General features: G+C 43.1%; 1 protein-coding gene across 1 annotated transcript in view; it reads left to right on the plus strand.

Moving 5' to 3' along the window:
* The first annotated feature begins 217 nt into the window (after positions 1–217).
* Positions 218–15,924, plus strand: part of STARD13 (StAR related lipid transfer domain containing 13) — a 300,044-nt gene continuing 284,337 nt past the window's right edge. The window contains exon 1 of the mRNA XM_076364265.1: positions 218–313. The gene's annotated coding sequence lies outside the window, so the exon portion shown is untranslated. The remainder of the gene's footprint in view (positions 314–15,924) is intronic.

The raw sequence follows: 15,924 nt of genomic DNA on the forward strand, positions 1-15,924 counted from the left end.
GGGTAGCCCTGGCTGGGGCACCCCCAGCGCTGTGTTCCGCTGACACCCGCGTTCGTTTGGCACCTGGGTCCCATAGAGCATATGCTGCCCGTGACCGGCACGCAGGCGAGCGGCTTTCCACATGTGCTCCCAGGGTCTCCCGATTGGTGTGCTCTGCAGAAGGGGCTGGTCCTTGAAGTCAGCTCCTGTGCCTATGACAGATGATATTTTTATGCAAGAAAACAAAACCAGGATATCTGATGGACTGCATTATCTTTCCAGACAGCTTGGAGCTACAGCTGCAAAGAAAGTTTTATGATTAGACTTCAAAACTGTGAGTGGAATTTAAACATCAGTTTTAAACGTCTACTTTTTTTTTTTACCTTTTTTTTTTTGTGTGTGTGTGTGTGCAACTTTGCATGAAGTATCTACATCTGCATAATAACTTTTCATTATCAAAAAAGCTGTTGCAAATTCTCATAAGATGAAATAATTATTGCTTTGGAAAACTTCACAAAGTGTTAGATGCGTTTGCAGCTGGACTAATAAATGTGTACTGAGGAGGAGGAGGATGCTCTTTTCAGTGAATGCAATTAGTCTAGCTGGAAATGGTTTCAAATTATCTTTTCCACTGGAAAATGTGTTTGAGCAGGACTAGTTGTGCTGAGGGAGAATCTCCTGGGAGTTATCAGCAAATGTCAGGCTGGTCTGTGTGTCTTTGTCACGGGCATCATTTGATGTTTGCTTGTGTATGGAGAGGGATTAGGTTAAAACCTGCTGTTACCATTATGTGGCACTGCGCTCACTAGATGAAAAATCTGTTGGTACCAGGTGTTAGCAAGCTGGCCAATTAATGATGATTGCAGGAAATTAGTTTAAGGGAATATTGTCCACTATGATGCAGATTTATAGAAATAATTTTAACAGATACATAGCACTTATTAGTGCACGGGAGGATCATTCTTGTAGCTGAAACATTAATAACCTGCTCTTTCTTGCGTGTGTTTGAATAAGAATAATGAAATGGTTTTCTGTGGGAGAGCTCTAGGGGCTGATACCCAGGTCAGGAGTCCAAACCTGAGCAGGCAGTTTGGGACTCCAGGCTTGTGATATTTTCACTTTCCTACGGGAACTGTCCAGGATGGTCTACGATGACCTCTGTCATCCTAGGATGTTATTTTATGCACAGTCTTGAGTGAAAAGGGCTATACGTTGGAACTTTTCTTGATTCACTTAAAAGATAGTAAAAGCTGAGACACATGCTTTAAAAAAAAAGTTGTTTCAAATCCTGTCTGGATTTTTCCACAGCTCTCTCTAGCTACCTAAAACAATCCAACACCCTTCCCAATTTAATACATATTTTCCTTAGAAAGCAAGCAACTTCATGTTTCTGTGCCTTGGCAAGTGCATTGCATCAGTTTATACTTTTATATTCTGGTGGACCCAGGTGAAATCCAAAGGTGATAGGAAAAGAAAAACGAATGGCATGTTATTGCTTGCTAGGTATGGCAGAAATCCCACCCCCGGTGGATCCACCACCACTCATTCTCCATCTGGGCACCTCCAGATCACGCAGCAACACAAACAGCATCCAGATGAGGTGTGGCCATACAAGTGCATTTCTGCTGAATTAGTCGGAGCACATAACATGGGATGTATACCAACTTTGTACAACTGGTGATGAGGCAATTCAGTCCATTGCCTGGTACAAAGTAAATGTCAATATTTCTTTAACAAATGAACCGCTAGACTAAATCTATACCATTTTGCTATTCTTCCATCATTGGTTGCAGAGTTTTTGTTACAGCACTGGGATCTCTAAAGTCAGATTTACAGTATCATCAAGCCATGGCCTGAGTGAATCTGAACTTATTGGAAATAATACAGTGATGATAAATTTCCCGTACCTTCATTCCTTTCCTCTATCTTTTGTTGGTCAGTACAGCAGGGACACCCCCGATTTGTCCAGCAAAGCAAAACACAGTGTTTTTCCCAAAGCTGAATTTGGCATTGACAGAAAAATGCTCCCACAGAGAAAATAATGAAATTCAACATATTTCAGCCAGAAAGGCCTTCTTAATTTATGTGGAGGAAATCCTAAATGGAAGACGTCTTAACCCAAACTGCTAATAAATGTATAATGAATTAGTGTTCTGTGTTGAACAAATTGCAGTATTTTTATTTCAATAATGTTAAAATCAATCAATTCTCTTTCCATTTTCTAAAATAGCAAATAAGGGTTAAAAAAAAAAATCTAGGCACATACAGAAATGCTTTTCAGTGGCCTGTCCTTTAAATGCTGATAAAGTCCTTAAACTAAAGGGCCTTTATAATCCTTATAATGTAAAATGTTTCCTCTTCATGTGACATAGTCTGGTTCTTCTTGTTCCCTTAATTTGGCAGTCTTTTCTCTATTAGATATTGCTACCTAGATAGAATGGGCCAGATTCTCAGCTAGGCAAGCGTGAATAAATAATAACTTCAGTGAAGTCAGTGACATGACCTTGGATTCGTTCCAGCGTGACCGGAGTTGGAATGTGGCTCCATACATGCAGCTGGCATCCCTGCCAGGCTGGGCGAGGAGGTAAACGAAGAGCTACTGCAGTTGGGCCTGTTGCTAGCGGAAGGATGGCTGCGGTCCTGCCAGCTTCCAGTTGTGCTTTCACCTGCAGCTTCTTCCAAAAGAAAAGATTAAACAGCGCGATCTCACTTCTATTCCACCAACTTCGGTTATGTCTCTTCAAACTATGTATGGTTTTGCAGAAAGGTGCTAAATCCAACTACTTGCCGTCATACCTTGTCTAACCCTTTGACATATACCTCAAGCAATAAAGTGCATGTGTTACTCCATTTTCTTTCCTCCTGCTCAGAAAGATTTTAGGTTTTCCTTGATAACTTTTAGGTTTATGTTGTTCTTTACTGATGGTGTTGTTTTAGGAAGCTTGGCTTCTTGCTGTGAAAGCGCTGCTCTCTGTGATACTCCGGGACCTCCCCGGAAGCTGCTTCCCCATTCCTAGAGAAAGTTCTGTTTCCGCCTCTGTTTTGTGATGATAACCACACTGTTCCCATGGCCACCTACCCAGCAAAATAATTCCCAGGTCTTTGTTGTGAGGAGACTAATGGGACTATTTTGTACTATAGGTGGGGCTTCCTTACGACCGCTTTGATTTCCCTGTTCTGCATGGTAGGATAGTCCAGAGCTGCTGCCCTAAAGAGAGGAGAGGTTTTGTGGGGCTATCTACAGATTCTGTCCGATCTCCTGAAATTCATCCCAAAGGCATAAGCTGGCTGTGTTTCAGATGGGAGAGCCAGCTCATACTGCTGTTGCTGGTCAGAAATGGCTGGTTTATACCTCTCTTGCTGCGGCTAAAGAACTGAATTCTGTGATATTTTTACCAATAGCAATTCATCTCTGCTCGTGGGAAATGCCAAAGCTACAAAAGGATCTTAAGGGGAGGACTCCGCATAGGGTCCGGGGTGAGGCTGGTTTCCTGGTTACTCTGAACGGGAAACAAAAACGCGGTATGTTCAGATGTTAAGGAGTTCATTACAAGTGCTACCTGCTGTGTGGATTTCCAGGGACACTCAAGTCTCTAAACATTCAGCATCACCAAGAAAAACCCACCAACGAAGCCAGCAGGCAGGGGGGTGCCTGTTCTTCTTTTGTGCTTCACAAGTTCCTAGAATGAAGTGTGCTCATATCTACCACTGAAGTGGGGATTAGATGAAGCTAAGGCTCAGCTGAACTGTAGCTAAAATAGTTTCTTTTGAAGTACTTTTTATCATTACTCAGATATTTTTGTGCTATGTTCTGTTCTCAACAACAGCACTCTATTAGTCCAAAATAACTTACTAAATTCTGTCTTTATGGGCACAAGGTTTACCTGTAACACAAAATATTCATACGATGTATGCAGACTAATTATAAAACTTTTATAAAGATTTATAATATTTTATCAAAACTTTAAAGTTTTATAAAATCTTACCTTTTGTAAGTATTGAGCATTCTGTTGCATCTGGTGCTGGTGACAAGGAAGTATCACAGGCTGTTATTTTGGAATAAGTAGTTCCACTAGGAAACTAGAAAAATGTGCCTGGTTTTTTTATTTTAAAAATGAATATTCTGCTTCGACATACAAATTTGTGAGCTGGTGATATTTGTCGTGCAGTTAGTCAATAAGGGTTATGAAAGGGATCAAGCAGAAGAAGAGAAGCAGTGGCTTAGCACATACAAAAGCGTCCACAAATTCAAGGAGGTTTGTGGACCTAAGAGATAACACCTTGGCTGCAACACTGCTAATATCACTGTTTTTTCAGGCCTGAGAAGTATCACACTATAATCTCATAAAATCTCTGTGAAATTGAGGCCTTCGAGTCACCTGAGAGAAGCTGTTCAGAAGCAATGTGTGAAAGGAAGGGAGTTACAGGGCAAAGAAAAGCACTGGAAAAACAGACTCATGCTAATACTACACAAATGCTTCTTGAAGCTGAAAATGAGAAAGCACAAAAGCTGGCAAGGGGAAAGATGAGGGTATGAGTAAGAGTCATGTACCTCTGATGTTGTTTTTTTACCCTTTGTGCTATGTGTTTCGTGCCTTAGGGTGAATGAATAATACTCCGTTTTGAAGACAAATTAAGTTACCTTAATTAATGCATAATACATTGTTTTGAAGACAAATTAAATTACCTTATTTAAATTGCTGGTTGTGGGTTCTCAGAAAAAAGGTGTATCCATGTGTCAAAGGTAGGTGCATCATTTGGGTTCACACACTTTAAGGGGGATGTGCAGGGCAGGAGGGAGGTGCACTGCTGAGCAATCCAGACCACGAGATCTCCGGCTCTACCCAGAAAAATTAGAGGCATCCCAAACGCAGCTGATCCCAAAACCTTTACAGCCACAACTGGATTTTTCAACATTTAAACCCCAGCTGTTTCAGTGCCACTGCATTATGTCCTGAAATGACAGCACTGTGAATGGCATATCTGGCCATCACCAAAAAACCCTACCTTTTTCAACAGTTTACGTATCATACAGAACCAGCAACTGGTATGGTTTAAGTTATGTCTGTCCCTCTATGAATAAAGGGCTAAGAACCATTTCCCTGGCATATTATTGTGGTGACACCAGTGGAGGAATTAAGTATATTTTAAACAGGGGGCATTTAAAGACCTAAGCTGTGAGCAAACCAGTGGGACTGATTCTAATATTTCAGAGTTTAGCCAAAGAAAGAAAAGTCTGAAAATAATTTTGGATATTGTCTGTCATCGTCTCAAGCCGAAACTTTAAAAATTCCAATCCATGTCTTTATACCTTGATACATATCTTTACACCTTTATATCTTTACACTTACCTTCATGTCTTCATACCTATCTTTATTAACCAACAGAATTTAGGCCCACCTAATTCTAATTCTTGGAAACAAATGTGGGTTTATCTTTTGTGCAAGGTAGGATTCTAGCCTTGATGTTAACCAAGAACATGCATCTCAAAAAAAAAAAAAAAAAAACAGGCAACTGAAATGGAAAATAATTAAAGGCAACATAAGCATTCATGATTTTTAAGCACTTTGTGAAGTTTTTAATGGGTGGCTGAGCAAAGTCATTTTGGGTTGAGCAGTGCTGCAAATCCACTAAACCTAATGGGAATAGAAATAACATGTAATTAAGGTGCCCTCCAAACTTCATAAACTCTTCAGAGAACTCCCTCCTTTGTAATTTCTGCCTTTGAAACATTCTGCACTGAAGCACAGCAACAGCAACCGCACACAGCTCAGGCTGGGGAGGAAAGATAAGGATACTCTGCCCCTTGTTGTATCAGGAGAGCAATATTGGGAAGGAGAACTGTGACTATATTTGCTGGAATTTGGCGGGGGTTAAAATTTAAAACATTGCAAAACGCCATAGGAGCTGCGATGCCAATATAGGATTGGGATATCAGTATCAGCATAGTCCGACATGCCTGAACACAAGCGTCAGCATTGAGAATGCCTGCGCTGTTGGTATTTCATCATTTTAATTGCAATAATACCTAGAGGTTAAGCTCCACTGTGCCAGCTGCACATGGTCTGTGGCAGTACACCTACACGGTGCGTCTGCACTCCGCACGTTCTGCTCTACTCGCAAAAAGTACCTGTGACCTCAACTTCAAGGTGGTTTAAGCAACCCTGCCTGGCTGCAGGGCAGAGGTAGGTTATAACCCTGCCCACTCTTGGTGCTAAATCTGAGGCCTCGCTTGAACGCTGCGTTTTCCAACGGCCTTTCCACTATTTCCCCAGAGGGAAGAGAAAATTTTACTCTCTCTGTCAGGAATATGTGGGTGTGAATCCCTGCAGGCTGGGGAGCGACAGCACCATGTCCTGCCATGTCCACAGCAAGTGCCCTCACCCCCGAGAGCATTGCACAGGCTGCAGGAGGCACAGCTGCTGCTCCCTCCCACACCACCCCTGATTTTAGCGAGAGGGATCCCAGGGGATGCTCCGGCACTCCTTGAAGCAGCATCTCAGGCACGGTGGAAGAGCGCTGCATTGTCCCTCGGGCACCATTGCACTCAGTTACTCCATCGCCCGTCCAACAAACTCAGGCACCAAACTTCAACACCTTAAATTATGCTGCTAGGATCAGGAGCTGTGATGCCTCAGGTGGGTATCCAAGTCCAGCATGCTAAAACTCACCCAGAATTTCCAAGGAAATAAGTAAAAATAACATTCCTCCTCATGTTTTCGGCTCTTGCTATCTCCATCCCAACATGGATTAAACAAACATACAGGTATTAGCAGAAGGGGATGCCGAAGGGTAGGATGTCTTATATAGATTATTTGCACGCACAGCTCCTGTAGTCAGGAGCAGTGTTTTCAAATGCTGCCAGCTTGGCTGCCCAGTACTGAAGCAGAGAGGAGCATGCCTTCTCCAGGTCCTCAATACAATTCTCTGCAACACTGAAGTTGGCAGTCTGTAAGTGATATATCTACTCTTCATTGCTGCTCTTCATTGGGGTACAAAGACCTTGGGATGTATGCACTGTCCCTTTCTTACATTTTGAAGTTGACTTCCATTTACATTTTCCCCCAAACCTTAAATTGCCAAATGCTTCTGAGAAGCATCTCCATGGAATTGAGATGCTGCTCCATACCCTTTGCAAATGTAAATTAACTAATCTTGCAGGAGTAATTTACAGAAAAGTAATTTCCCTTTATCATGACAAACAGTATTGCAGTATGAGAGTAATGACTACAATTTAAGCAGCTATGAATTGTGCATTAGGGAGCTCTAGGCCTGAATATTGCTCACAATGAAATTTAAATTGCATTTTTTCCGCATCTAGCTGTTTATAAATAACACTGCTGTTACAACCACAATAGTCGTTTTTGTCACCAATTTCTTATTGTCACTGACAGTAGAAATAAAAGATCTAGCTAGCTGATGGTCAGTGCAGTAAATAGAGGTTAAAATACTCTTTATTACACTCAAACTTCACTAGAAATGGGAACAAACTGAAACCCTAGATCCAACCACAGCATGAAGTGTAAGTGCCTTGAAAACCTAAGCAAACATTTAGCAGCTAGGATCTCTTTCAATGGCTAGTAATAAAAAAAAAAAAAAGGATACAAGGCTCCTTGAACTCTGTCATATAAATTGAGATCTTGATACAAATTTCTGGCTTGGACCTAACTCTCAACCTGCCTGGCAACTGTACTTAGATGCAGAAGAATAAGTGGTTTAATATGTATTGTAGTAGCCTCCAAAACCTGCTGGATCCTGCACACTCAAGGACTTGCACAGGTGTGCTGTAAGCTCTACAGCTTTCAGTCATTTGTAATGCACTCCGTGCTTGCATCCATGGTGCAACAACCTGCTTTGACAGTGCAGGCATCCCACGTGCATGCTGCTGAAGTCCTTTATTTCCAGTTAGCTTGTTAGACTGATCTTCCTGTGAATAAGCGATAACGAAGGGACAGTCCTGCTCGTGGTTTTGATATGGCTATTTTTACAACTCATCAGCGTGATAGAGTACACTGGCAATCCTCTCTTGACTGTGGCAGATCTTCCTGGATGGTTGGCGCTCAGGGTCTGGCACCCGTTCTTTACGTGTGTTTTACTATGTGTGGATATGCAATCCATGAGGGCATTTCTTAACAATGTCAGAACAGGTTAAGCTGCCCACGCAGCTGTAGTCACAGCCATCTCCATGCTGCGTTTTATAGGTGGGGTGAGCATGGGCTGTCCTTTACCCCATGGACAGTGATGCTGGAGCCGCAGGTGGTAGAGGCAGCCACATCTGCAGTGGGAGCGTGCTGGTCTTCAGCGTTCTTCCTTCAGCCCAGGTGCCGTACGCATACACCCAGCAGCTCCCAGCTTCTTGGAAATGCTTTGTCTGAGAAATGCAGGGCTGCCCAAATGGTAGGAGAGGAATGCAATAACCTGTTTTCTTTGTATATATTTAAAATATCTTTTATTGCTCTACAGTTGAGCCATTGCCCTCTAATTTCTCACTGTTTTTACAATAGGAATGAGTCCTCAAGAAAGGAAAAAGAGTGTGTTGAAGCAGGGGGTGGGGTTGGTAAAGCAGCCATAGGAGATGACATCAAGAAATGCAAAGCAAAGCAGACATGGGCATTGCTGTATGATGTGTGTTGGCTGCACTAAATGGAAATAAGCGTCTATTACATTTTTATAAACCAGGCAAAAATAATCATAGGTAGAGATAAACTAGCTTCAGTGTAAATACAAGCTCTGCTGCATGCTCCTCTGTGATAATGGGATAATTTACTGATGTAAAGAACTTTTCTTCAGCGGTCTGTGAATTAGCTAACATAGCTGTGTTTGCAAGATATAAAAAATTACCCTGGTTTTCTAATGGCCCTCACAGGGAAGGAGTAAAAGAACTAAAAGATCAGTGGAAAAAAAGACAGGCTGAAATAGCAACAAAGAGGCAAATGAATAATTTTATGCATGCAGCGTTCTGTAGGTTTTTTTGCAAGCGTCCCCAACACTGTTTTCTGTTCCTCTGACCCTTTCTTACCACTCTGCAACTTTAGAGAGGTACAGATATCACAACTCTCTAATGCCTGTGAAGGAGCAAAAGAAATAAACAACCTAAAGATGCAGATCCCTATGCTGCCAAAAAAGCATAAGATCATGATTAATGGAAGAAATAGTTTCATGTGACAGCTGGTGAGAATTCACCTTGAAAAAAGAAATATTCAATCTGAAAACATACACCTTGAAACTGGTTGTAATTGAAAGCCACTACAGTAGAGCAAATTGGAAACCTTTTAATAGTGGCTAAAATATTTTCTCTTTAACTGAGACCTGCATATTAGCTTCAGTCTGAGAATAAATATTTTGAGTTAAGAATTTTTTGATAGAAATCTATAATTACCTTTGCGATATTGCTGGTATCCATCTACTTAGCAAAGTCTCTGACTTTATTAGCTATTTAATCATGTGAAATACTCTCTTACCAAATGCTTAGGGAGAACAATGTCTCTGTCAGATTCTGCAGCTGTTGGGTTGTGTGTTTAATAACCTGTTATATTTCAGACCCTGTAGAAATTAGTCACTGAAACTGTTCTTCTTTTAATCAATCCCCAGATTAAAGATATAGCCAAACTAAATCTTTCTTTGAAGCTAACTTCACAGAGTTTTCATCCTCACCTAAGACTTAGATTACCTCAAAGTCTCTGTCAGCAATCTGTGTTCCTCCAAAATGGTTTAAAATTTGTGCTTTTAGGGTCATGTCCTTGTGTCTGTGGCAGCTGATGGGGACTCTGCCCTGACCTCAGTGGGAGCAGGGATGGGGAACTCCTGGAGCTGTGCCTCCGAGTGCGCTGCGGAGCTGCGGCACCCGGGCGTGATCTGGCCAGCAATCCTATCTGATGATGAACCTCCAAACTGCCAAGAAAATGATGGAAATAAGGCCACACTTGTCAGTGGGGATGTAGCTTTGATGTAAATGGGAGTGACTGACTCCCAGTCCCTTTCCTCCTTTCTCCATGAGGTTGCCTGCTGGAGTCAACCTCAGGCAACATGACTATGAGCTGGGGGAATATTATTCTCCATGCTCTGGCCAGCTCCATGTCTTTCCTCCAGGAGACACTAAGGGGACAGAACTGCAACGGGAAAGTCTGCAGAAGTTTGGCAGGGCTTAGAAAGTATGCAAAAATGTTAGAGACCATGTGCCTGATTCTCCTGATAGAGCTGCACCCATAAGTAAATCCCACATCTTTTCTGCACGCGAGGTGTCTTTGGCCAAGTTAGTCAAGGAGGCCAGCCTTTGCTACCTATATTATTTGGCTAACAGCAATAGGACTGAGTCAGCATCAACAGCTTGTAGAGCCAAGACAGCTAAGAAAAGCCTTCTGAGGAGCCCAAGCCTTGTAGGCCAGCACAGTAAGGAAACAGAAACACTGGGATTCAGAACAGGGAGGGTAACTAATGCTAGTCTTCATCTAAAATAGCGAATTATACAGCTGAGGAATGAAATAACCTAGTATCCAGTTTGTTCCTCTGCCACTGCCATTCTCCCCGTTGCATTCCTTTGCCATGAGTTCAGCCCATATCATCTCCCCCCTGTTGCTGATCGCAGATTAAGCTAGCTGAAAGGCGCCGAGTATGAGGCAAAGTGCTGCTTTTCACAGACTGCAAGCCAAGACCGCTTAGTGGGTTTCCCAAGCGTTAAGACTCCAGGGACTCCAGGGCTTATGGCTGGTCAGGGAAGGTTCTGCAGCTGCCTGGAGGTGGGAAAACAAAACGGTGTTTTTATTTTTACATTGTTAATGAGACATCAGGGTGGGTCTCTACAGCTGGAAAGACAAAGGGCAAATGGCGGTCAGGGCTATTACATTGATTCAACAGATGTCTCCTAGCCTTCCTGGAGATGATGGTAATGAGAGCAAATAGTCCCTAGCCCTGCCCGTAGTGAAGACTTTCTATGTTAGGAGGACTTTTCTTCATGGTACAGTGGTCACACTGACACTCAGATGGCTTCACAGCCCCACCTTGATCCACACTTACTTACCTGCACTGAGGGTTGGGGAGATGAGATGGCAACAAAAAACAACAGGTCGAAGTAGAATAACTAGAAAGTAGAAAGCAGAAGTAGAAATAAAAGTCCACATTCACCTAACCACTGTCAGATGATCATGAGCTGCAAGGCACCACAACAGAAGCAGGTTTCAAGGAGAGATTTTGAAGATGAGTTTACTAAGTTAGCTATATTAAAAATTAAAAGTTAACTATATTTAAAGTTTTTAACTATATTAAAAACTATGTTTAATGTTTACTAGGTTAACTTTGCATGTGAGTGGAAGGAAAGCAAGAGAGGCAGATGACAGACTGGAAGTTGAATCTGCTGCTGTTAGCTGGGCAAAGTGAGGAAAAGTCAGTCATGTAAGCTGTAACATTTGATAGAAAAGGTGAGCTCAAAGGGAAGGACCTTACAGGGAGGACCACAAATCCGTGTCTGTGGGGAGGATGAGAGAGGATAACAAGTTGATCTTCTGAAACCAGGATGCAAAGAGCTTTTTTTTTGTATGGGTTTAAATCATAGAATCATAGAATAGTTTGGGTTGGAAGGGAACTTTAAAGGTTAGCTAGTCCAATGCCCCTGCCGTGGGCAGGGACATCTTCAACTAGATCAGGTTGCTCAGATCCCCGTCCAACCTGACCTTGAATGTTTCCAGAGATGGGGCATCCACCACTTCTCTGGGTGTCCTGGTTTCAGCTGGGATAGAGTTAATTTCCTTCCTAGTAGCTGGTACAGTGCTGTGTTTTGGATGTAGGATGAGAACAATGTTGATAACACACCGATGTTTTAGTTGTTGCTAAGTAGTGCTTACACTAGCCAAGGACTTTTCAGCTTCCCATGCTCTACCGACTGAGAAGGCTGGAGGTGCACAAGAAGCTGGGAGGGGGCACAGCCAGGACAGCTGACCCAAACTGGCCAAAGGGACATTCCATACCATGTGACGTCATGCTCAGTACATAAACTGGGGAAAGCTGGCCGGGGGGGCTGCTGCTCGGGGCCTGGCTGGGCATCGGTCAGCGGGTGGTGAGCAATTGCATCATGCATCACTTGCTTTGTATATTCTTATTCTTATTATTACAATTATTATTAGTAGTAGGTTGGGGTTTTTTTTAATTATTAAACTGTTCTTATCTCAACCCACAAGTTTTCTCACTTTCACTCTTCCGATTCTCCCCCCCATGCCACCAGGGGTGGGGGGAGTGAGCGAGTGGCTGTGTGGTGCTCAGTTGCCGACTGAGGTTAAGCCACAACACTGGGCAACCTGTTCCAGTAGTTCAGAGGGTGTCTGAATATTGCAATGAGGATGGGATGCTGGCCTAACATTACCAGGATCTGGCCTTTATAGAGCAAGATACAAGCATAGGCAGCCTAGAGAGAGGACCCTTTTGGTGATGCCTTGTGGAGGGAGGACCCTTTTGGTGATGCTTTGTGGGCTGTTGCATTGCCACGGCAGCAGTAAAATGAAGGACAAGAATGTCCAAGCAACTTTTTAGTGGCATTGCATCTAACATTAAGTGTGTCAGTAGCCCACTTACATCATACTGCAGGGCAGTCCAAATTGTTTGAATTACTTTCTTTAGGAAGGTTGAGGTGCCTTTTGCCTTCAGGTAGTGTCCAGCCTTCCCAAGTCTGGTTCCTGCACATTCTCAAAACTTCTGCTTTCTGTCCGGCCTTCCAGTTGCTTGAACATTTTTTGTCCTTCTCTTCCTCTGGATCTTTTTCTATGCTGGCTTTTCTCTCTTGGTGCCTGATGAATGCGTTGTCATATCGACTGTGGCATATTCTCTGAATTAACTCTTCTTTAAAGCACTTTACTACCAGGTAGCTCTCCGGGGAAAACTGCCTCTTGTGCTGTTGTCTGTTTCTTTTGTCCCAGAGCACATCCTCGCCCAGGTTCAACCATATCTGTTTCACAGCTCCTTTATTTGATGTCACTTCTCAGTCCTTCCCACTTTTCTCCTTCCTGCACCATTGTTTTAATTCTCTGTGTTCATCTGATTTATGCTGTCAGCTCTGCCAAAGCTATTTGGCCCAATTCTCATTCTAATTATGGAGATTTACTCCACAAAGATGGAATAAGAGGAGTTATTATGGTATTGCTGATACATCAGGATCTGAATCTTGGACTGATTTCTTTCTTTCAATAGCATGCATCATTTTGGCAATATAATTGGACAATAACCTGCTTTCCTTTAGAGTACTCAATACCAAATTTGAGATGAATTCTGAAAAAAACCCTTCTTATTGTAATTGTCTGTGTAACAAATGATGTCATCTGGCAAACAGGAGTCACAAAAGAAGCTTCCAGTCATAACTGGGAATAACATGGTATTCCCTGTTGTGTAAGCCTCCAAACCAACATGACAGACAGGCTAGCCTTCAACGGCCTACAGCAGGGAAGACTTTAAAGTCTTCTTTTGAATTTCTAAATTTCTAAATTTCTTTTGAAACATTTAAAAATATTTTGAAACTTCAAATGTCAGGAATAAGGAGGAGACTGGTCATTGCTATCTGGAAGATGCGAAGCTACAGAGACGAATAGTGTAAATCCTTCAGTTCATCAAGAACAAAATATTCTTCCATTAAATACAGCTTGAACTTTCCCTAGTGCTTCTTTTTCATCTGATGTTCAGCTCACCGAAGCTACATTTTCTCAAAGCATCACACTTTGGCTGAAGACACAGCATGGCTTCTTGCCAGATATAATGATTTAAAGGTATTTGTATGCTTACTTGCCTTGCTTTGAATGGACATAACTGCTGGGTTTTGTACCGTCAGCTCCTTACATTCCTGCAGGAAACTCTTTCCTGTTACGCTCCGGGTCTCCCAAGCTCCTTGCCTCTACAGGTTAGGGGACACTGAAAAAATGTGCAACCCTAGAGTGTGATGACAGCTTCTGCAAAGCATGTTGTTGACTGGTGCTGATTTGAGCATCAGTGGGTCCGTCAGATAATTTAGCCATGTGCCCAGAGGCTGCCCGGGAACACCTGCTGGGGAAGCGGTTCCCTAGCCAGCGATGCCTTGTGTACGTCTGAGCTGACTCACAGGTGGGAGGGAGAGTCTCCAGAGCTGCTGAAATCCTCTGCACAAGATATCACACAGCTTTCTTCCATGGAACAGCAGGGAAAAAGAGAAGAGATACAAATAAGGGTCTGTAGACCTCCATAAGTAATAAAAGGACAAAGAAACGCTTTTGCTGAAGCTTGGTTGCCTGCTTGGCACACTCAGTGCAGCTTGGGGGACAGTGCAGCACAAAAGCCGTGGATGGGAAGCACCTGCCAACCGTACGTGCATGTTTTCTTGCAGGCTGCACCCTGCAATGGTGACCGCCATTGTCTTCTGCTGTGATATGCGGCTCAATCCTTTTCCCGGCCACATTGCTGCTGTCAGGAGATGGCATCAATAAAGGAAATCAGCTGTGAACTGACATGGGTATAACACTGACAGATACTAAAAATATTTCAAAGCCATTCAGCATCTTCTCTTTTCTGTGTGGATTCACTTCTTCTGACCCTTCATGGTCTCCCTGACCTTGCCATGTGTCTGTGAGCTGCTGACACTTCAGCCATGAGTTATGACAGAAATTATGGATCTGTGCAGTCCTGTTTTATGATGATGATTTATCGTTTGTATTACAGTCATGCCTAGAGGCCTCAAGCAAGATCAGGGCCTCATCGTGCTAGTCACTGTATAAACATGTATTAGGAGACAGTCCTGCTCCGAAAAGATCACAAACAAAAGGTGGGAGGAGGAAAAGAAACGCAGAGATGTGAAATGCATTCCCCAAGGCAACCCAAGGATAAGTACCAGGGCAGGGAGCAGCCACGCTCGCGTCCCTTGGCTCCTGCCTGCCCGTGTCCACGTGGGGCTCCGCCGTCTGCTGCTCCTCCACATCCTCCTTGCCAGGAGCTGTGCAGGGGATGGCATGTGCCTGCTTCGTCATGCCTCTGCCCATGGCCTGAAATCAGGCACAGCGTGCCAGGAGGCACACCTCTGCCTCCTCCGCACGGGTGCTGCAGGTGCACTGGTTCCCACGCAGATCACTGCTTCTGCTGTGCTTCCGAAATTATTTCTTTTCATTGTTTTTTCACCATTGACCTGACAGTCATTGCTACCAGCTGAGTTGTTGGTTATTACCTCCAAACTGAGATCGGATGGCTTCATGCCTTTTCAGAACAAAATAAAACTGGTAACTTAAAACAATTGCTATGTTAGATATAGATGCAAGATATCTTTGGTGCAACAGCAAGACTGACAATGTACTAAACTGAAAGCACAGAGACGTACTATGGGACAGCTGCATCCTACCTCCACTTACGGGGCTTGGCCACTTCTGGCTATGCCTAAATGCTACTCTTGCTTTGCCTTTGCAGCAGCTAGGGGATAATTGGAGTGCAATGTTTTTCCTCCTTTTGTAATTGTTATTGCACTTGGCATTATGACCAGAGCTGTTCTCTACATATAAAAATGCAGTTTCCAGAGCTTAACCTGAAAGCTGGCTGTGTCGACTAGCATCAGTCCTGTGTTAATATGAATTATACATTGAATATTGCTTTGAAAACATTGTGAGCTAACTCTCCTGAAATGCGAAACTCTATATAGGAAAGGAAAATGAGATGCAGACTTGGCCTGAAGATTTTCAAAGAGGAAAAAGCCAGACTGCACTTATGAAAATACTTGGTTATGCTCTTTAGAAAAACAGGGAAATAATAATACTGAGAGAGCTGTTCTGCCTCTTACTGCTGATGATAGGAGTAGCAGTACAGCAGTCAAGAGTAGGCAGACATGCTGAGATGATATTAGGGTGACAGGTAGGTAGTAAATTGTGGGGCCCTAGTGGGCTGTGAGGGCTTACAGGAGACTCTCCAATGCTGGCTAGACTCCAAAGCCTGCTAGAAGAATCAAAAGATGCTGCTCCC

This window comes from Aptenodytes patagonicus, chromosome 1, assembly GCF_965638725.1.
Source record: "Aptenodytes patagonicus chromosome 1, bAptPat1.pri.cur, whole genome shotgun sequence".
In the NCBI taxonomy this organism is placed as follows: Eukaryota; Metazoa; Chordata; class Aves; order Sphenisciformes; family Spheniscidae; genus Aptenodytes; species Aptenodytes patagonicus.